Consider the following 23,431-nt stretch of genomic DNA (forward strand, 5'->3'; position numbering starts at 1 on the left):
CTACCTATCATCCTAAGCAGGAAGAATACGCATTTAAACAATTATGTGTGAAGTTGCTGATGACTTGTGAATGTTTGAAAAGACAAGTAACTGGGGGTGGTGGTGGGGGAACCCTTAGTACTGATTTGTGTACGAATTTGAAAAGCTTAATGATATTGAAATAGCTTTAAAAGGAAACGGATTTCCTAAGCCAGCTGAAAGGCCTTCTCCTGCATCTGTCACCCATACACCATTTCTGTACCAAGGAATCATTAAATGATGAAGGGTTACCAAGGAGGTCAGCTTACTTCCATGGAAATGTTTTCTTTGACCAGGTTTGTCCTTCAGGCTTTGGGGACATACACTGTAGGTAAATTTACGCTATTCTCTTTAAAGCATAGAACACCAACTTTGCACCATTGATACAACGTGTGCAAAATAACATATGGAAGAGAGCATGCGTTTGTAGGTAGGTGAACTTGCATGATTTAGAAAAGTATTCAAAAATCCGTTCATGTTCACCGTAACTTATGTTGCATGTTTGCTGTGAATCATGGTAATTCACCCCCAGATCATCTACCATCGTATAAGGAGGTGAGCCGGAATTAGCTTTTACCAAATACATATCGGTGTAATACATTAAACATTTCACTGCAGGAAACAGCGCTGCAGTGAGTATAGCAAGGCACTTTCAATGAGCTGATGGATGCAATGTGGTGTTTGCTGCTTTAACTCAATTTTAAACGTGGACTGTTAAAGGATTTCTAGTTTAAACAAGTACTTAGCTTATTTACATGTCATGCTAGCATCAAAATGTAAAGACTTTAGTACCATGTTGATGTCCAGAAGTGTGAGTTTTATAATGGATTTGCTAATGTTTTTGGCTTATTTTTCTTTCTGCACAGCCATAATAAAATACAGAAGACAGTTATTGAGACATATGTTACCTTCAAGCATTTACTGGGAGCAGGAGGCAAAGCATTATTATTGCGTTAAAAATCTTTTATGGAACTTGTTAAACACCTTTTTTTCTTAAACTTGTTTGCCTTGTAGTAGTCTCTATGTATATATATAAATGTTCCTGATCACGTAAATTTTGTTTTTTCATCACATACCCAATAAAACTTAAATCCACTGTATTTCCCCCACTCCCTCTCCACTCACTTTTCCTTTTACTCTATTCCCTGCATGTTGACCTTTTCGTTTACTTAGTTTTAAAAGAATCACACATGTATTTTCACTTAAGTTTGTTATGTTAGCAGCTCTTGCACTTGGTATTCTGAAAGCTTGTTTGTGCCTGGTGACATTTTCTCACAGCATATTTTAGTCTACACTCACACTGCTGTTGCTGGATCTTGGTATTTGCTTGCTATTGCTAGATACTAATTTTATACTGCATTGTATTGCAATGCAGAAAATTAGTATGTAATGTGGCTTGTTGTCTGGTGCAATGTAAAAAACCCCTTTGCCTCTGAAGTTAGTAAGATGCATAGAAAAATGTACTACCTGTCATGCTGTGTGAATTGGAAGAATTTAATGAGCAGGCTCTTGTTTAAGTTCACCACTTGCCTTTTTTTTCCACTTGGTATTTAAAATAGTTAAGTGATCTCCATGTGTTTCCTTGGACTTGTAGCTTGCTAGGCACTTAGAGCAGCATGCGTCTTGCATAACTTGAGATGCCTCCTTCTGAATTGTGTGCCTCTGTAATCGCTGTAAGTCTACAGTGCAGCCGACAAAGTCTAGAAAATTACTCCCCTCTTTGTAGAGAGACACTTTAATTAGACAATGAATTCGAATGTTATGTATACATCTAAAGTTAAGGAAAAAGAATCACAGTCTAGGACCTGATGAATTAATAAACATAAATACTGAATGTGAAGACATTACATTTCAGTAGTTCATACATAATAGGAGTGATAAATGAAAACTATTACTTTAGGACTTAGGAATTTTCCTTTCAGACTGGGAACTTTTAGACATTGAGCAACTTTGTTCCTGATTCAAATTCCAGAGAGAGAAAATCTTAAACCATCCCAATTGACTCATAAATTATTTAATGATAAAGTATGTATGAACTCCTCTTGAAAGTTCATTTGGGTGCCCTTTATCCTTAACCATTGTGTAATCTAAGCATGTCTAGTCACTATCAAGCACCTTCCATATTTCAGTAATTATCCCAATGTATCTGGTAATTGTTGCCTATTCATCCATGTGGACTTTCTCAGCATGATCAAATGCAACTTCCTCATGTGGCTGAATGGGAAAACTAGGGATTTTCGAAACGCCTTTCTGCATTCTTTTAAGGTGAAATTCTTCACTGCCTGGCAAATCTGAGAGCTATGCACCAGTTATAGATGAGTAGTGGTGAGGTTTTAAGTCTGTTTTGAGGTATAAGTGGTATGCAGGCTTGGAGCCCTCTGCGCATCTGCATTTTAGTCATAGTCACTTACGTTTATCTCCAGCTTGAAGCATCACGTGTCAATTCGACTGGTGTATCCTTATGAGCAGAACAACTGTGATGTTTATTTCTGTGACACATCTTCCATGCTTTTATGCAATGCATAGATCCTGGCTAAGTTTGCTGCATAAGAAAGAATTTTGACCTGGAGATGGAAAACTAAAAAGAAGAGACTAGTGAGCAAACGGTTGTATTTAGTTGGCCACGTGGCATACATAAACCTGTAATATTCCCTTGAATGATTCCTGGTTTTAGAGCTCAGCTGAATTTTACCCATGCAGTGCAATTTACTCTGTCACTTCTAACATCTGTCAATATCTTCACAGGCTTTTCCTAGAATATTGCTGAAAACTGAGCATGAGAAACAATTTTGAAATCAATAGCTACTGTTTTAATACCTATTCTAATAAGTATTTGTGGAGTAAGAGTAATTTTGAAGCTACGTGATTTCTTAAGGCGAGTACAGTATTGTCACCATCCCTTGGTTTACTTATATATCCTAAATTTTGAATAGGTCTAATAAAAGCTTTAATCCTTCCGGGATTTTTAGATTAAAACTTGTGGTTTGTTGTTTAAGTTTTGCCTTGTATTGCCCAATATTGAGGATAAGTGATATATTAAGTAATATATAAGTAAGTTACGTTGTTGTTAATTTGTGTAGCAGTGCTTTATGTGGAAAGACCAACAGTCTTGGAGAGCTGGCCTGTGTGCCTTGGTCGTGGGATTGCTCAGTGCAACTGTTGCCGTGTGCCCTTGCTTCCACCTCCTTTTTCCCCACCCCCCTGGGGCCTCTTCCTCAGCATAAAACTGGATTCATCACATACAGAAACTTTGTATGTATGCTTCTAGTATGTGAGAAGGTCGGGTTTTGCTGAGACAGGCAGTAAGCAGTGTAAGAAAACATCCCCCAGCAGATTTGCCTGTTACGGAGCAGTTAAAAGTGAAATTACAGGAGGGACGATGAATTCTGTTCTTGCTTTCGAGCAGCAGTGGAACTATATCTGCAACAATAAAGTGTGATTACTCACAGTCTGATGTGTGCTATACTTCTGATTTTGAAAAAAAAGTGCTTCTTCTGTTTACCCATTATTGAGTCATTGGTTTCAAGGGGGTAAAAAGAGAAGGTATTTTAAGCCATTCATACAAATTCATACGTTCCAGTCAACCATAGGTTTTGGATTTACTTTCCTTTGGAAACTGTAAATTACTGAAAGCCCTCTGCTCTTTTCTTTTCCTAGTGATAAGGTCATGTGCTTGTGTAGGTGTTTCAGAGATGAAACCAGTCTTCCAGAAGCACAGGTCTAAACTTTAAAGATCCATACTTAAAAAGCTAATGTTTAAATATTTCATCGATCTAATTTGCTAAAAGAATATTGTTCTTACTACTGTATTAACACAATATCACAGTCTTATTTCTGCAGAATGTTTTTCTTTTCATGCATAGAGCCTGTAGTTTTAACAGACCAAATTTATTCATCAAAATACACAAGACGATACTTCAGCATGCCTTTTTGTAAAAGAAATAGCCCTTTGATAGTTACTTCTTACCTTAGGTACTGGTCTTGAATTTGTCAAGTGCAAGTATTTCCTCATTAGTGTTATTCTTCTGAATGCCTATGCAGTTTGAGATGTTGCCCCTGGCTGAGTGGTCCAGCAAATCAAAAGGTGACCTGCTGTTACTGAAGATCAAAGGAGCTCTTTTTAACTGGTGGCGATGGAGCTGAAGAAAAAAGTGTCAGTAAAATATATTAGAAGATGCTTGTTCGTGGCTTTACCCAGCAAAATGGAATTGGTATAGATGATCTGGAATCTTTTAAATATATTAGAGGGAAAAGATAACCTGTGCATGTGGACTGGTGAATTTATTGCAAAGTGAGATGAAATTTCCAGGCACTTGGTAGGGCAGGGTTTGTAGATGTTAGAGATAACATTCACCTTTTATATACTCTGTGCCTTTCCTGAAGTGCCAAAGGTGGCGTGAGAGGATTTTACTCATAGAAAAGATCCTAAAGGGCTGAATTCTGCCTCAAGTTCCGGAGCTTCAAGGCTGCAAGCATTGGAAAGATTACTTTTCAGTAAGTGATAATTACCAATAAGTAATAATTAGTTAGTGATAAGTCTTGTGCTAGAACAGATGAAGCCAAGTCTCTAGCAACCTCAGTGTGAAAGAACTGATCCCAAGTGAAAGTTACAGCTTTTGTGAAGCGCCCCTGGATCTACCTGTTTGGCATCAGCCAATGCAAAAACAGCTTGGCAGAGCTGATAACAGACACGTGGGTTTGAGGCCATCCCACCTTGTTCCTGCCAGTGACAGTCGTGTCTCTGCTGCACGCTGAGCCTGGCTTTGCTGGCAGCTCCCCATTCCCTTTCTCCCCTCCCACCATTCTGTCCCCCAGATAGCTTTATCCTTGTAACACAGACATGCAGTGCACTGGTCTGGATTTCATTTCTTCTTCTGCAGCTCTGTGCGATCTCGTGCACATTCCTAACGTGTTACCAACAGCTCATGTCTCTGAAAGCACCGTATCAGCTTTCAGTGGCAAAAGCTCAAAGAGGAAACAGGCCAGTTCCTCTGTGTGCAAACAGCTGGGCAGTTGTGGATGGAATTAATTGCTGATACACACTAGCTGTGTTTTTCTTCTCTTGTAATTTCCTTTGCAGCTGCAAAAGGCAAGCGTTTTAGGCTTTGGAAACAACACAGACCTGTGATAGTGATGCACAAACATTGAAATATGTGTGCTTATTAGGATTCACATGCAAAATAAAACCTCTCTCCTAAGATGGAACAACACTGTTGATGATGGTGTTCAAATTCCAGCTGCACCTTCCAAAAGTAATTTCTGACTTTGGATTTCCAGCTTGAAAAATCTGTTAGGTGAGATTTGGCTTTTTGAGAGCAACAGTCAGCATTCTCTGAAAATAAGAATCTCAAGTTGAGTGTTGGAAGTAATCACTTCTGAAAATGAGTGTCTTCCATCTGTAGTCTTGGAGCTATTGTATCAAATGGGCTGATGATGCTTTAGCCAAATGTGAAACAGCCAAGTTGCTGAAAGTCATATTCCAGGCCAGCAGCTATGGGAAATTTATCATGGGGTTGGAAAATACATGTTATCAACAGGGCTGTCTGTCTGCCGCTAGGCTTCACCCAGCCCATAACAATGCAAAAACAAACCACCCATCGCAAATCAAAAAATGCTGTCAAAAGTAGATTCTGAACACCGATGGTGTCAGAAGCTGCAGTGTGCTGGATTTGGTTTTAAAAACCAGTGGAAAAAATATTTAGTATCTATTGTTGAAGACAATATTTTGCTAGCATCCACCCTGTAAGTCCCACAAATATTTTTCCCCTTGTTTATTAAATTGTTTTATGGAAACTGTTAGGACTCCCCTACCGGCAGGCTTACGCTGCCATGCAACTTAGTCAAGGGAACAGCTATAAGCTCTTTTGCCGAAATAACTAAAACTATGCTGGGGATTTTACTGATACCTATATATAAAATGCAATTACTATATATATAATCATATATATATATAAAAAAATAAATAGTCTGATACATAGAATGGATTATTTATTTAAATAATACTAGAGAATGTCTTTGTTGTTTTAAGACCTGTTCCTAACAACTAAATAAACGAAGTTGCAGAAATATGTTGAAGATGTCCCCACCAGCTTGTGTTGTGCAATTACTTCTACCACAAGATGAGTATTTCAAAGGTCTCACTGAAACCAAAGCCATTATTTGTGGTAAGAAATACTGTGTGGAGTGAGGAAGGGTTGACAGACCAAGATGTTTAAAATAAATAAATAAAGAATAGTTACACAACTCTTGAAAGAAGCCAGGCTTTCAGTCCCAGCACCCGCAGCAGCTGAATTCTTGTAGAGACTGCTTCAGAGGTCTGTGTGACCGTACTTGCAACTAATACAAAGGAGAGCATCCAAGTTTAGCCTTTCACGCAAGGGATTTCTGCTTCAAACTTGCATCTGTCATGGCCAGCAGGGCACAGGGAGACACCAAACCAAGCCTGGCTCACAGGGCACGCAAGAAGTTCAGCTGTAGTAACTCAGTTGTAAATCTGAGCCAGAGTCAAGTATGCTTGATCTGTGGCTCGCTCTTCAAAGAAGAAAGGCTGCCTCTTTCAAAGGCTTCGAGTTTTTATACCTATGCCAAAGTTAACTATTATGCAAGTCTTATATTCTACATGTGTTGGTAGGTATGTGTGTATCGATATGTATGTTCGTATTTTATTTTAAATGCTCAAGGATCATAGGCAGCCTGCCCTGTGTATGTCACACTAAGTACTTTTTTGGCAGGTAACAGAAGTTATGGAAACAATTAAAATTCCTGTGCAACATCGGGTTCCTTATTTGTTTGGAAGAGTGGGTGGTGTTCTGGGGGAGGGGAAAAAAGGCAGATCTGTACTTTAAAACCAAAGTGTAAAAGCTTCCTGGAGTGTTTTCCCTAGAAAAGATCTTTTTGTCAGTTTGTGTTTTGGCAGAAAGGTCTGTATATCAGGAACACAGTTCTGGGTTTTGTACTCTAGTGTATCTCCTAGGTAAATATTTAAGAAAGGATAGGGCTGTAGTTGTTTTTATGGCCAGTGTCCATTTCGAGGCACTAAACAGTGCATGGCAGCAGTGCTGTGGACCGCCCTGTAGTGCAAGAAGCTGTTGAAGCTTGGAAACTGGTTGCTTTCTGTTGTGGTTTTGCGTGACACCCTAATTCATTTTAATGTAGTGCCTGTCTGACTGAGAAATTATAAGTGGCAAAAATCCCAAGCAATTTTTTAAGAGCTAATACAGTAACTGGGCAATTTAATTTTATCCAGCAGTGAGTAGCTTGATCCACAGAGTCCACAGCTGCGTTTTTCCTATGGGTTACGTGACAGGTTGGTGGCATGATTTGCTTTGCAAACCTATTAATGAGTTTGTGCTCATGAATCTTGTAGCTGTGGTTTCTTCCTCCACCCTTTTCTCATGAATAAACCAAAAAAATATTTAGGACAAGATTGCTCTGGACTCGCCACATGAGATGATATTTCTTTCAGCTCTGGGCTTTGTGTATATGTATGTCTAAAACAATCAGGAGGTGTGGTGCAATGTGCTTCCTCGGAGGGAGGAGCACTGCTAGTAAAGATTACTAATTATGTGAGAAGAGCCAGCCACGCAAAATACTGATGCTGTGGCTGGGAGGAGTCTGTGGCTTTGGTTCTTAAATCCCATGGGTTTTGCCAGATGCTGACTTAGAGCTGAGAAGCGTTTGGTCAGTTACAGTGAAGCACCTATAACAGTTTAATCTTCCTTGATGCTACATAATTCAATATACTAATAGGTTCAGTGTCTTAATCAACCACCTGACCTGCAATGTAAAGTAATTATGTGTAATTAATAAATATTTGAAATTGATCTGCATGTGATTTATAAGCCTTAGTTGACAAATCAAATACATGATTTGGCAGTGCTAAATCTCGAAACATCATTGCATGAACTTGGTGTAAGAGTGGGTTCATTCAATAAAAAATAAAAGAAGCATTTAAAGAGCCTTTTATTCCTGTCATAAAGATGCTTTGTGCTATCTGTGTTGTGTATTTGACAGAATGGTTGGGGATGGATGGTGCAGAAAGTTGTCTTGTATTTTGATTGTCTTCTGTTTCAGACTTGCGTGATTTTTATCTTCAATGTCATGACATGACTGGTGAGTGAGAATTTCTGTGTTTGAATGGGCTTTTCCGGTGGTGTTAATATCCATGTAATCTGTAAATGAGTTACTCTGTTTGCCTTGTTTTTTCTGCATATTATGGGATTTTTTTTTTTTTTTGAGGAATATGTAATCTGATTTTACTTCCACTTAAGTCAAGAAGGATGCTAGCCTTGACGGGACTGGTCTGTAGATTTTGAGTATATGCTGGTAGCTAAAGTGAGTGCAACCACATCAGGCACAGGGCTAATTCTGTCATGGTGCAGTAAATGAAATATGTTTGGCTTTGTTTTGAGGGTAGGTTGTTTGTTTGGTGTCTTTTTGTTTTGTTTTGTTTTTTTTACAGCTGAGTAGGAATAATTAATAATTTTGCAAGATAGGTTTTAACATGCGGCTCTAAAATGCAGCACAGCACTTGTCACAGTTATAGGAATTATTGCGTTCTAGTTCCCTATCTCCATTTATTGTTTCAAAGTAGTTAAACTCCTGTGAGTATATGTGCTGATGTACTTATATCATGTGTATAAGTAGTAGCAGGCTAGTTATCCTCTTCTATCAGTTTTGAGAGATGAAAAAGTCTGTTCTTATTTAAAGCTACAGAAGAATACATGAGGCAGCCTTCATTAATGGGTACCATAATAATGTTGACTGTCTTAGATCACATCAGATAGATTTTTTTTTTTTTTTTTATGATAAATAGGACCAACTGTTTTTAAATTGCTCATGAAGATTTTAGTGTCCAAAACAAAACAACCCAAAAAACCAAACCATAAAAAAACCCCATCAGTAAAAAAGGCAAAGCACTAGAGCATTTTAAAGTACATAGACTTGAACTGGGAAGAAAAGATGAAGAAAAGGCTTGTAACTACTTTTAGTAGGTTAATAATATTTTCAACACCTCCAATTAAGGTTTTTCTTAGCTGCGGTTTTGAGATATGCACTATGAATCTCAGTTTTGTGAGGGCACGTAGAGCTTAGCCTGGGAGCCAGAGACTCAGTTCTGGCATTAGTTTTTTGCATTGTTTCCGCATTCTGGCACTCTGCTCAGCTTCCTCGCCTCACTGAGCACTGAAAGGGACATAAATTGACATAACTAGATTTTTCTGACTGGTGCAAGGGAAGCAGCCTGGAAGATAAACTTTAACCTATCATCCTGTCAACAAATTTGCATTGTTACAGAAGTAAGAATTTGTGTACTGCAGAGTCAAGAATAGCACGCAGGACAATGCATTAAGATAAAGAAACTGCATATCTGAAGTTATGTGTTTTTCAGCCTAAAAATAGGAGCTAAGCATCGCACTATCTGCTTTGCTTTTCCCTAATTTTGCCATAAGAGAAGTTCTGAGCATTTTCACTGGCCTAAAGTTAGAAAGTCCTAACTGCAACAAGAGTTGAACAAGCTAATGGGAAAATTATCAAAAAACTTGGCCTGTTAGAGTAGCTTTGGGATAGCTGACTTCTCTTAGCGGTCTGTACTGTCTTCACCGTATTCCACAGCTGAGTTATGCAACCTTGAGAAATTTCTCTCCCACTGAATGCACTTGTCCTTCATTAAGTCTAATGGGAGTCATGTGTTTGTGTCGGTGGGAAAGCAGACCCTTACAAATCTTTCTGGTAGATTTGGTGGAAACAGAGCTCATGTTCATTATTGCTGTGTTCTGGGCAGTCGGGTGTCTCATTAGTGGGACGTTAATGATGTTCAGTGCACTTCTTTACTGGACAAGAGGATGTGGTGAAAATGTAAAACGAGCAACTCCTCAATCTTATAATTTCCTGTATTTGTGGATTCATTTGTCTGTTGTGTCTTTTTTTCCCATCCCAGTAAGCAAAACGTTATTATTACTTGCGACCTGCTGGACGTGATGCTGGGGCTGCTCCAGCTCTGCTGTCAGGCAGCTCTGTCCTGAGCCCAAGCCGTGGCTTTCCTTTCTCTCCGTGGAATCTTACTGCAGCTCAGGAGCACCCATTGTGTTTTCAGTCCTCCTACAATTTCAGGCAGAGAGCTGATCATAAACATTGATCAGGTAGGAGCCAAATTTTAGCTGTGGGACTCTCAGTGCAGTAGTATCTTTATAGTGATAGCCACACAGAGGGCAGTACGCATGGTTTTGCACGGATCTTTGGGGGAGGGCTGGCAGGCAGTGATGGGCAAGAGCCTCACCACCACTCCACTGAGCAGATGTTCCTGCAAACCACCTGCTAGCAAGCCCACCATCTCCCTGATGAGTCCTGGGGCAGGCTGCCCGCTGTGAGGTTGAGCCCTTGGCCAACAAGCCGTTGGCCAGCGTCCTGTGAGGCAGGGTGGGAATTCACTGCAGGAAGCCCTGGCTTTCATTTTATCTCGCAGAGGGAACCTCTAGAGAACAATAAGCTGTTAGAGAATTAGAACAAGGCAGGCTGCAATGGTCCTAGACCCCCTCATTACGTTGTTGTACAGGCTGGCTGCCCTCAGAGCTAATTTCACAGCTGGCGTAGGGGTCTTGGACTGGTGGTGGGTGTGAGGTGAGGGTGGTCATGGGGGAACGCAGAGGGCTTCCCATCAGGGAAAGGGTCAGAAATGAACAGGCAAACAGAGCGTTGACAAAGTAAAGGCATGTAGGGTTGTTTGGTTTGTTTTCCCCTTCCTAGTAAAATAACTGATTTCCTTTATTCTGCAGCTTTAAAATCAAAACTATTGCATCGTTGATTTTTGTTGGGGTGGCTGGAAATGCTAAAAGGTTCGTGTTTCTTCTGTTCTACGTGGAATGGGACAGACAGGCTTTCACCTCCCATGCAGAGTCCGCAGACCTGATTTTATCTTGAATGTAACCTTTGGGGTCATCTACCTTCCCAAGACTGTGCACGTATGTCAGCAGTTAGATAATTTATGCCATTGACATCTCGGATATTAAGGACAAACTTGTTGTACTAGGAATTTGTTGTTTCAGAGGAATAAGAATATAGGGGAATGCCTTCATCTACAAACAAGGTATACTCCAGCTATGCATGCTATTAGTTGTAAAAGTATGTTTTTGTTAGAAACACTTTTATTTCAGCGCTGGTACAATATGTAGAGCTGCAGAGTGGACGTGCATTTTGAGGAAGGTCAGATGGGACACAACGTTCAGATGCTTGCCAGTAGCTCTTCCTTTGTAAAACGGAAACGAGTTTCTCACTCCCTCAGCTTTCACTTGCACACACAGGACTTTAACAACAACAACAAAAAAAAACCAAAACAAAGAACCAAACCAGACCTCCTGATGACATTTCAGAATGTCTTGGGTAGAATTTCCCTGCCTCTGTGGCTGGAGGAGGAGCCTGTCCTGTACATGAGTTATTTGTAAATCAGTTGACCTCTTCATGATGAAAACCAACAAGGTGATGAAACTAGATTTCTCTTCTGGACTGGGGTACCTGTCACATGCTGAGAATTTTATGTGTATTTTTTAATGTATTTTTCTCAAAATGTGTAATAATGAATAATTGTGGATTTTCCCTTTCTGGGTAGCTGCCTATTCATTATGTAAATGTATTCCCCAGCACCCTGACTGCAAGCCTGCTGGAAGCCTCCCAAGTCAGTGTCCTCACTCGGCAGCGCATGGGCTGTATCTGAGGGTCCAGTACTGGAGACTTGACCATCAGTTTGATGGGGACAAAGTAGCTTCTCCATGCGGGAAGAAGGGTTTAATAGTTATGATGTTCATGTTTGGTATTTTCTTTTTTTTTTTTTTTTTAGTCGGTTGAGGAAAAACAAGCAATGGCAGCAGCTGTGCCATGTGAGCGAGTGTGTCATGAGCCTGCTGGGCAAGGCATAGTGAAGGGCATTATTCCGCTGGGAGGTTGGCACTGGCCATGGCCCTCCAGAGTTGCCACAAAGGATTTTCTGTTCGACATCTAATGCAACAAGCACATTCATATGTTTGCAGAGGGTTTCCATGGAAACCATGTAAACTGTGATGCTAACAGCCAGAGCCAAAGGTTATACTATTGTAGAGGCCCTTGTATTCTCTTTAAATGTTTCAGAGCAGCTATATTTCTTAACTGATACACTGAGCCTATGCTACAATTTTGTTTTGGTTTTTTTTTTTGACTGTGCATTTGTCATGGCTGTACTGAGGCATCAAATGAGCTGCAGGAATAGCAATGAAAATGTATTTTTATTTATCATGGATCTCTTGATTATCGTGATTAGAATTGATTTATCTTTTCATTAGCAAAAATGACACAATTGGAAATGGAGAACAGGGCATAAAAGAAAAAAATTCAAGCTATTCTGCCCCCTACCAGTACAAGTCCCAGTTCTGTTTAAGTGCTTTTATTGCTCAGGTAGTGTGACTTCCAGGTCATCATTCACTGGCACTTGGGGAATTTCAGATGCTCATCTCTCTCAGAAATATGAACCTATGCTATTTGTAGGTACAGTTTTAACACCAGCTACCCTTTAGTGTTCTTTGAGAGTTCATGCTAGTTTTAAATTTATATTAAAAATTTAAATTTCAAAACAGAAATTTGTTTGTTGATGTTTCAGGAAGTGCATTCACCATAGGCACTTTGTTTTAAAAGAGAAATGTCTTCTAGTCCAGTATCACCCAGTTACAAACAGCATTTTGAATGTAACATGAAAATGAACATAGGATAGAGAAAATTAACATCAGATAGATATAACAAAAACCTCTCTTCAGCTTTCTTACAGCGTAATTGTGTAACTGCACTCTGAGAGGGACAGGAGTTGTGCACCAGATAGGAGTGTTCTTCATTACGAATTCCACCTTTCCCAGTTTGAAGCCAGGAGTCTCAAGAAGTCTATTCAGATATCACACAACTTTGCTTGCTTTTCATCACTTCTTCCTGACTGCTTTGCAGTACAAACTCTGACCAGTTTTGATAATTGTCACAGGGAAAGAACATGATAGTGGTGAGGAAGGCAGGAATGAAAATCCCGTAGCAATTTGCCAGAGAATTTAAAATACAAAACCAAAAAACCCACAGCAATCTCAAATGGCATCTTAACGGCTTGTTTTCATCACTCAATAAAAATTAAGATAAAGAAATAGAAAGCCAGCTATGTCCCTGCACGTAATAATGCAATAAATTAGCAAATTGGAACAATACATCTTAACAAAACCCAGAACCAACCAAATAAAAATCTAAATGCTGCCCAACTCTAAAAGCAGCATCCACTGCTGATCCTGAAACCACGGAGACCAGGCTCCTCAGATCAGACTTGTGCTGCAGATTACTTTTTTCCTTTCTGGATTAGAAAATGAGTTCCAAAAAAAGATGTGGTGTGTCTGTGTCCCTTCTGTGGCTAAGGCAGAGCTCTGGCTTCCCTGGGTCACTGTTGTCCTCAGCAGCATTCCAGCACGTCTGTGGAAGCTGTCATCAATGAGACTTTGGCCAGCATCTAATCGCATGTTATTCAGCACTAGATTAATCAAGTTTCGTGATATTTTTTGATGTGTTCTTACATTAATACAGAGATCTTTAATTTCTTGAACAGTGTTAGGTTTTTACAGATGTTTCAAAAAAACCCCAAACATAAGTGAACAAGATAACTGAAAGCCCCAGAAAAGATGTGATTTCCCATCACTGCTCAAGCAGATGTAATCTGTGTAGCCTCAGACATTTTTTTTGTATAATCAGTAATTTTTTTATGGCATGCACTGAAATACCTTGTTTACCTGAGATGATTTCCGTGAGTTATTGAAATGTTCAAAAATAAGCATCACCAAAGCTCACGCAATGTCATTTTTACAGCAATTGTTGATTGATTTTGAAATTGGTTGCTTTTGATTCATAATGATAAAATTGAGATAAAAGTTTGCCCCCACACCTCTGTGCACTCAGACTCTGAACTCCAGCCCATGGGTAACAAGTCCGATACTTGCACTCAGTATTAAACGTAAATGGGTTTAATAGCAGACAGGCAAATACCAATTTCAGGCCATGTTTACAAACAAACTTTGGAAACTCAAAGCAACTTGTTTGTTATGAATTTTTGTCATAATACGTTATATTGAAATAATTTTATCTAAGAGACAGATCCATTTAATACATTTGTTGGCTTCAGAATATTCTTGAAATTTGCAAATGGACCAAGAAGGGGAGAAATTGTCCCATACATTAAGGCAAAGTAGTTCTGGTAATGGAGAAAAAAGCAAGATCCTTTTGAGATGATGAGAAAAGACACTGTTGGTGTAATTGGAGAATAGTGGTTTACGGGTTTTTGTCCCCTGTGCCATCCTATGGCTGATATAAGTTGTTAAAGTGCCAACAGCCTTCCCTCTACACATCAGTTTGTGGCTTGCTTTTTGAGAGTGTTTACTAGAGTAAAAGTGTTGCTTTTTTTCTTGAGATGCCTAGGGTTTTTTTCCATCCCTCTTATGGCCATCACTGTCAATGTACCCACTGCACGGTCAGGCCTGGGCTTGGCAGGTATCATTGGTCTCACGCTTTTATTGATCCTTAAAATTACTATTTTTAAATTACAATTAAAAACCTTAAGACAACCATAATGGCCCCACTATGCTTCTTTTTCATAAGTGAAATCAATATATCCAATTGTGTTCTTTTACCTAAAACATTCTTAGTTTTTGACTGTAACCATCATAAATCAGCTTTCTTTTAAATGCTGTTGTTTTCCGTTTAATGTGAGAGCATATGTGCAGGCCAGTACAATGTTAAAATTCCTTTTTTGAGAAGCTAGCCAATTTATTTTGACACGGCCAAGCTGATATTGGTATGTTAGTGTGACTTATGTTATTGCTTCTTATTTAAAATTTATGTTAGAATGATTCAGAGATCCCAAGATGAACTCGGGGGGGGATCGTGCAGGGCGTGGTGCATATTATAAATAAAGATACAATTTGTCCTGAAGATTTTATGATCGAAGGCCTGGAACAATTTCATCTTTTCTTCAAGCCTCTAGTTACAAATGTCCCCACTGAGATTAGCTGTTGGCCTAGTTTCCCATTCCTCACTTACAACTGAGGTCGGGTGTTGAGCTGCAGTGCTGTATGATCAATGCGTGGCAGTGGTCTTAAATGGGGTCTAGACGGAGCTGCTGGTGGTGGTAAAGGTCAGGATTTGATGGGAAGAGGAGGAACTGCAGGGGTTTGGGCTATAAAAAGGTTTGGCTGCATGCTGCCACACGGGAGATCGGTTGTTCATGTAAACATTTGTAAAATCCAGCAGTTGCCTCGTGTCCATCATCTGGGTTGCCCACCATCACAGCCTCTGACCCTCCAGCAAAACCCAGGAGGCAGCTGCTTTGGCCATGACATTTCTCTGGATAATTAAACTGTCATAAATTAGGAAGGCCTTGATGTGCCCTTGGATCGATAAAGAGTTTTCCCTGCTATCTAGTGTCACGCGTTTTACCAGCCACCAAGGAGGGCTCTTGCAGGTTGCCAGGAGTAGCCCCTGTCACTCCAAATAGCTCTTTCCAGGCTGCTGTAAATCAATGGGATTTTTTAAAAAAAATATTTACATAACAAACTTGGTACTTCTCTTCTATAATTCTATGTAGGTCTGCATAAAGAGTGAAGTTACTGTCCCTCAGTATCAGTGCAGTTCAGAATAAGCCCAACCAAGAGGTCGCTGAAGGCTTTGCATTGCAAGAGAGGGAAGGAAGAGTGTTCCAAAATATGAAAGGTTTCAACTGAAATCAGCTTTTCCAGTTACATGGTTTTCTCACAGATAAGTTCTTCGTTTAATTTGTAGAGGAGCCTAGGTTACATCTTCTTCAAAGGATTTAGGGAGATTTTTCAGGCATTGCTTGTGTGTATATGGGGGTTTTGTGTTTGGGTACTTCAACGGCTTAATACGGATAAGTACTAACAGAGCATAATCATTTAATTTAGCTCCCTCTTGTCTACTGACTCGTGAAATATTTTTGAGTAACTTAGCCACAAGTGATTATGTAGATAAGCAGAGAAATATTTTTTTTTTTAAAAAAAAGCTTTTTATTGCCTAAAAGTTCCACTATTTCAGAAAATACTACCTTTCTTTTTCATTACCAGCATCCCAGTTATCCCTTCAACTACATAAATTCAAAATACCCTGTCCTTCCCTGCTGCCTCATTGTGATCTGCTCTGCCTCTTTATTGCATGAATAAGAGCTGGGTCATGAGAACCAAAAGTTGAAGCTGCTTTGATGCTGCAGCATTTGCATTTCATCAGAATCTTTAAAATCAAAAAAGGCAAACAGTTATTCCTATTGAAAACTGGTATTTAGGTCTTATGTCTTTATTTCTGGTTTTAAAATAAAACTGATGTATGCATTATAGGTTAAAGCTCACTGATATTATTTTGGGAGATGCCCTGACTTAAGTAAGGTCAAACACAAATAATCTTGATTTTTGCTCTGCAAATATAGTTTACGTGTATCCCATAGTGGCACTAATTCTGCAGGGTATCCATTAGTATCAGGAATGTGTAAAAAACCAGGATGCTAATACCCAGAAAGTGCCAAGATCGCTGATGGATTCTTTGAAATATGTAAATATTTGCTAATAACATTTATGACTTTTATTCCAAGCATCCAAATGGATTTGACACGGGTGGGTAAATGCTGTCATCTCTGAAAGGGGGGATAACAAAACAGGGTCAGCAACAGCCAAATGCACTTCCGAGTATGGGAGAGCCCATCAGGGCTGCACTGGCCCCCAAGCCAGCTCTGCAAAATGAGCTGCTCTGGAGTGCTGGGACCTTCCTGTGGTCCAGTGACCTGCTGGCACGCTGCAGTCACCCACGTGCTCATGTGTTTTCATCATCTGTTCAGAGATTGTTTTAATTCATATGTTCTTAGTATACTTTTAGAAGTGATTTAGTTTGGATGCAAGTTTGGATGTTTATTCTCTGTAATGCCTAGGCTTTGAGGTGGCAGTAGGAAAGAGCCAGTGCTTTTATCTTCGTTTGACCTCACCAAAGAAATCACTTCCAGATGAGACCCGATTGAATTGTTGCAGGTTGAGCGCTCCCGCTGCCCATGAGCTGGCTGGCTCCTCTGCCAGAGGCCTTCTGCCTTCAGATCCTCCTTCTCTGTAGAAGTCCGAAACGCTGTGAAGGAATAGAGCTTCAGAAAGATTGCAACTTAAAAATCTGCAGCAATTCAGGCTGCTCTGTTTCTTACCAAATCCTCTGGAGCAGTGGAGGTGGGAGAGGGTTTGCTGTGAGTAGCAGGCGAATTTTTATCCTGGAGCCAAGTGGGAACAAGCAGAAAAATGTAGAAGGGGGGGAAAAAACTTCATTTCTGTTGTTGTAATTCAGTGCATCTGTGCTTTGTGTGAGAGCAGCTTTTTGCATATGTCACAGGGAGAGGTTTTCGTTTCCCAGGCAGCTCCTGTACATCCCCTTAGCTTTCTGCTACGCTCTTCCCGGACACCAGTCTTGCCTTTGGGTAGAAGCAGGTTATTTAAGCTCTGTGTTTAGATATTTTTGAGGGATCCTGTGTATGACATTTTAATTGAATACTGCTCTAGAAAACCAGCTAAACCAAGAGAAATGTACATTCTCATCGTAAAGCTCATTTTTACTGTGCTTTTTCATGAACTTCAGTATAACACAGAAGTTGAAAGAAAAGCAGAGGAACACTGGATGTAAAGTATGACTGACAGGCTAATAAGTACAGCAACCATTTATGGTTTAACAGTTAATTTAATTTATTTGGTGTTCTGGTGTATTTATTTAAGAGGTGATTTTATAAAAAATTGCCTTAGCAGTAGCCCACATCCACAGACTCCCTAGCGTTTCATAGGATCTCTTCCCCTAAATACAGGAGCACAGGTGACAACTATCAGCCCTCCAAAGTGCAACTTAGCATTGTTTCAAAACGCACAAGGTCTGACACAAAAAACCTGAGACTAACCCTATAGCTCGGAAACCGAGACTGGAAGTGGAGAGACAAAGAGATGGTTATAGAACGTGTTCTAACCTGTCATAGTAAGATAAGACTTAACTTAATCACTTCACTCAGTACAAGTGGACACGTGTTCAAATACAGACGTTTTCTTACTCATAGTAAGAAGAAGTTGAAGCAAAAACAATGGAGAATCTCAACAGCCTGTCAGTAGATGATCTGCAGAATTGCTTTGGATGTTGGTGGCATCCTGTGCAGCTGTGTGTTAACTCAGAAGGGAAGTATTTTGAAGGTGATTGTAGCTGATTTTCTTAATTCATTAAATAAAGTTACAGGCACCTTTTTTTTTTGTCAGACCTCATATGCCTACACTTACATATGTAAATAAAACGCATAGGAGCAAAATATGATTGAGCTTTAAAACTGTCTCTGATAAATTGCAGTGAATCAGGTATTGTTAAAAGTATCAAATATACAAAAGGAGGAAATATAAATGCTAAAAAGAAAATTTTCTTTTGAAGGAACAAATTTAGGGAAAGGGAAAAAACAAACTGATGTGTATCTGTGGGTGACTGACCTCTTAAAGTGAAGGCTTAGTGGCACAATCTATTGTGTCTATTTAAAGTTGCAAATTAGTCATTCATATTCACTCCTATCATACTGTTGTCTATTACTGCTGTGGCAAACTGTGCAGCAGAGAGAGGCATATAGTGAATAATCAGCACGTGACATGAATTTCCTCTTTCCATTCTGACATTTCAGTGCTTTCTTGTGTTTCTTGTGGTGTAGCCGCCCCTCCCTGGTGCAGTGCAGGAGTGCATCATTTCACTGCTTCATTCCTCTGTTACATCTTTATAACCAGTTTGTTTGTGTGACTGGATTTGTTCCGTTTTGAATGTTTTGTATAAAGAACAGTGTGGTATCAAAATGTTATTATTGTCTGAACAACCTCAACAATTTGCTAGTAAAACAAGAAAACGTTGTTTTATGGAATGAAGCCAGGAAGCCCCTTTGGTTACTGCTTCAGGGTCACTCAATGCAACGCTTGGGAACAGCCTGGTTACACACAGCCTTTCCTCAGCAGAAGTTCAGTACGGGGTGAGATGGACCTTGGATCTGAACTGGAAGTTGTCCTTTTGATGCTGTTTTTGTCTTCTGTCATCCTGTCATTGCATGATCGTAATTGGATTACTCATTTATCAAGAATTATCTCCATCATTAAAAACTGTCACGCAGCATTGAGGGGATGCCAGAGTGTGAATGATTAAAGTATTTTGGGTCTGCAGGGTTAAGCATACAAGTTCATTTGTGAGACTTAACACAAGTGCTTATGCTACAAAATGTTGGTGGGCTGGCTTGTAAATTTGGAAGTGCAGACTGTACCTGTGACAAGCTGGGTACATTATAAGGAGCCTTCTTTAAAAGAGGAAAAATGTCACACCTTCAGTTAAAGGTAAACATATAGCCCTCGTATTTTGGATGCCTGTCAGCAACTCAATATCTTAACTCAATTTTTGATAGTAGTTGGCTCAGTTCCAGTTTACACTGTGTAAAGTACAAGTTGCACAGCTTGAGTATTTCTGTTGACTTTAATATTACACTATGTATTGGGAAAAAATAGTGCTTTAGATTTAACACAGGAAGACCAAAACAACACTTATTTTTCCAAAGGAATAAGAACTTCTATGCTGCTGCCATATAGTCTCTTTAATATGGTGTCTGAAGGGAGATGATGATTATTTCATTAGCCTGCTCCATTTAAAGCAGAAATATTTACATTAAATATGCAGCACTGGATTAGGATATTTGATTTGTAACCAGCTTGGGCTGTAGCATGACAAATCGTTTGTCTGCATCGCTACAGGAAGAAGCAGTACAAGACACCCCTGTATCATCACTGGTTTTGTTTCTGAATGAATGTTTGTGTAGATACACAGTTAACTGGCTGGGTAACTGACACAGTTGAAAATAAAACAACTAAAAAACCCTCAAAGTTAAAAAACAGACAAAAGTAAAACTTAAACTCAGCCAAGGAGTAGTTTCTCCTCCCCATTTTGCGATCTGACCTTACAAACATCTGTTAACATGAATCTGAAGAGGTGATACAGGGAGGAAGATTGAATGGTCTGGGAAGGCTGAGAAGAGGTGAGACAGCTTTATTTAATGCAAATGCTATCTTGTGACAATTTAAGGATTCAATTTGATGGTTTGACTTGAGTGCTAGTGCACAGAATCATTGTATATTAGTTATATCAGTTAATATAATTCTGAACAAATGCTGCCTATCTAATGTAGCAGAATTTTTTTCAGTCCCACAAATTGCATCTACAAATTGCTGATGTCTGCACATACATCTTACTCATCAGTGGGTAGGGTGGGACTGATAAATGAAATCCAAACCCACTGTAATGGTAAAAAAAAAAATAAATAAGAATCTGTCAATGCATTGTCAGATATTTGTAGTATTTGGTGTCCTGATTAGGAAAACAAAAAACTGAATTGAATTTTGAGGTGTTTATCCAAATAATTGTTTTTTTCTTAGATCAGGTGCAATTACTCTGTTGATGTAGAAATCACTACTAAAATTTATGGGAGAGAGCGTGGACAGTTGACTTTCTAATGCCAGAAGATAGTGATGGAAACTCTAGTCTCTGTAGTCTCCTACATGTTTTCCTATTCCTCTTAACCATTCTTTCATATTCTTTAAGCTTGGTTGTTTTTTTTTTTCTGCCAGCTAACTTATGTAGCTGACAGTGTTGACTAAAGCCAAGGCTTTGATTCAGCCTGGAACCTGCCTGTTTCATAGGAGGCTGGAGCCAACATCAAGAGAACACCTAGTTTGCTTCCAGTAAGTCTTCTGGCAGACAAGATACTGGAAGGAGGGGGAAAAAGAGCAGATTGTTCCTTGCAAACAAGCAAGCAATAAATAACAATAGCAGAATAACACAATGTACTCCTCAAAAAATACATGCTCGGATTGCACAGTCTAGCTTGAGTGCTCAGACCTGAAATCAGTCGTACTGGTTAACGATGCGGTGTGCACACTGCTGTTTTGCAGTGCTGGAAACTCTCAGACAGATGGATTGTGCTGCGTAGAGAAAATGGGAATGCCTGAAACTAGCCATAAAAAAAAAAATCAGTGTAAAAGGTAGGTTAATGATTCGTTGCTAGGTGATCTAATGATTTTATCCCTTTTCTTTTGCTCTGTCTGTCTTTTATGGTGGCATTTATTTCTGTTATACATCCTGTACATTATTAAAGATATAAATATGTCAAGTCAGTGCTTTCTGAGATTTCTTTGGCAAGGTAAATATTTCCTGCCTTTGGTCTCTTTGCTCCCCCTCCCCTCTTCACTCCTTGTTTCTCTGACCTCATTATTTTTGTGCTGCTTTTGTGATCTAACTTTGAAAACAGTTATTCCAACAAAAGCAGCACAGCATGTTACTTAGACTTTACAAAGTATCAGATGGGGACTTAAGGTTGCAGCCTGAAATCAACAGTTGAAGGTCCTAGAATAAACGGGATTGTTGGTAAATAAAACTTATTTCTAAGTGAAGAGGGGAAGGTTCTACTTTCTCCTTGTAGCCCAGTTGCAGTTATAAAATATGGAACGGAATATAGAGGCCAAACCCATGAGCTATATAAAGCATCAAAGCACAGGAGGACATGACCTGTTTTCTTTTGTAGCACTATCAGAGTTTAGTTCTGCAGGAACAGGAGTGCATATCTAGACAGGGGGAAGCTGAGTTAGATTAACAAGTTACCCTGTAGCAAGAGCTTTTGAGCTTCTTTGTTTCACAGGTCCGGAAAAGTATTTTCAGCTGAAGTGCGGATGCTGTATTAAAAAAACTCATGTATGCTGACTTGCTTTTTGTAGTTTCTTTTTCACCCCAATGGAATAGTTGAACCATAGCTGGGAAAACTGTTCTTCTGTATACTTTGAATCACTTTTTGGCACGAGAGCATATGCCTGTTGGGCCAAAATGTGAGCTAAATTGCCTGTCTTAACTGAGCAAGGGGGATAGATCTCACCAGGGCAAAATCAGATCCTAGTTTAGGTTTGATTCCTCTGTGTACGTTAGTCCCTTCGGACAGTGAGGATTTAGTGCCTGGTTACTGTAGGGGGATACAGTCTCTCATTTCCACCTGTGCCTCAGGCTCTGTAACAACAGATCTCCCCAACGCCAGATGTACAGCATGCGTAAGAAACATGAGCTGGTTCCACTGAGGAAGGTGATAGCTCTCATGACTGTCATTGGAAGGGGTGGGAGCCAAAAGTAGCCTTGCAGCAAAGCTGATTTTCCTTTTAGACAAAAGAATCTTATCAAAAAAACATAGAGAGGGAAAGAATCCTGTATCACTATTCATAGCTTTCGAGATCTGGATTTTCTGTAAACGTTTACTTTATGTTGTTGTCAGTTGTGGGCTGAGAAATAAGTACAGATTTTTGGATCCCTAAAAGATGAGCAAATTTTTAATAAGTGTCCTTTTTTTTTTCTTTCTTTTTTTTTAAAAAGGGTGCAAGATGCAAATAAATAATAAAAGAATGGCTGATTTGTTTGAATTTTTTTTCCAACCAAACAGTAGGGGCTATATGAACGTCCGCCTGGGCCCGACAGAGCAGGCATTGAACCAGACCTAATAAGAACAACTGGGCCCTATACCCATATTATGTTCAGTAAAGGAGGGGGGGTTGTAGTACAAGGACTTTAATGTTGCAATTTTAATGGCTAGAGGTAACAAATGAAAGAAAAGAGGGAAAAATTAAGTCTGAAGCAATTAGAAAAATCTCTTTTGTGAATTTTAGTTATTGCCAGCCGCATTTGTGTCTTTTACAGATGAATGGGCTTTTCTGTCACTGTAGGAACGAATTGCAAAGTAGTGGACTTGAACTAATATCTTATAAAACTATAATAATAACAGTAAAATTTGTTTTGAAGCTCAGACATGCGTGCAGTTGGTCCAGCGAACTGAGTGGATCAGCAGTTGAGCAACAGTTTACCACTTGGGGTTATCAGGAGCATTTTAGGGAAAACATTTGGATAAGGCAGCTCCTGGGAAGAGGTAACAGTCACAGTTGGTCACCGATTCAAGCAAGGTTCTTGCCATCTGCATTTCTAGACTGTTTCCAGTTACCAGCAGGTGCCTGTTCTGACTCAGATGAGGTATTTATGCTGACACTGATGGAGAACAGTGTGGGTCTCGTCTCAAACTTTTCATACCTTGTGGCATTTGGAGGGTGAGCTCTTGGTCTTGTGACTTCTTGTGGTGCTTTTTCTTTTGCTTCTTAAACCCTGCTATTTTGGGTGTCTGCGAGTGGGGGGGGGTGGGGGTGTACATGAAACAGAGGGCACATAATAAATACGTGGTTACATTTGTAAGGGTATCTCTTCTAACCTGAACAGAGGGATGCTAAGCTGTGATCATCTCCCCACATGCTGTCACAGGAAGGTTTATCCT

The 23,431-nt window shown here is 39.6% G+C and overlaps 1 protein-coding gene across 3 annotated transcripts in view; it reads left to right on the plus strand.

The window, feature by feature from the left end:
* ADD3 (adducin 3) overlaps positions 1–23,431 on the plus strand; it is a 94,253-nt gene that overhangs the window by 42,035 nt on the left and 28,787 nt on the right. The window contains exon 3 of one of the 3 annotated variants that reach the window (XM_069864215.1): positions 8,092–8,130. The exons of the other annotated variants lie outside the window; for them this stretch is intronic. The gene's annotated coding sequence lies outside the window, so the exon portion shown is untranslated. The remainder of the gene's footprint in view (positions 1–8,091; positions 8,131–23,431) is intronic. 3 annotated transcript variants of the gene reach the window in all.

Source organism: Phaenicophaeus curvirostris, chromosome 9 (genome assembly GCF_032191515.1).
Source record: "Phaenicophaeus curvirostris isolate KB17595 chromosome 9, BPBGC_Pcur_1.0, whole genome shotgun sequence".
Taxonomy (NCBI): domain Eukaryota; kingdom Metazoa; phylum Chordata; class Aves; order Cuculiformes; family Cuculidae; genus Phaenicophaeus; species Phaenicophaeus curvirostris.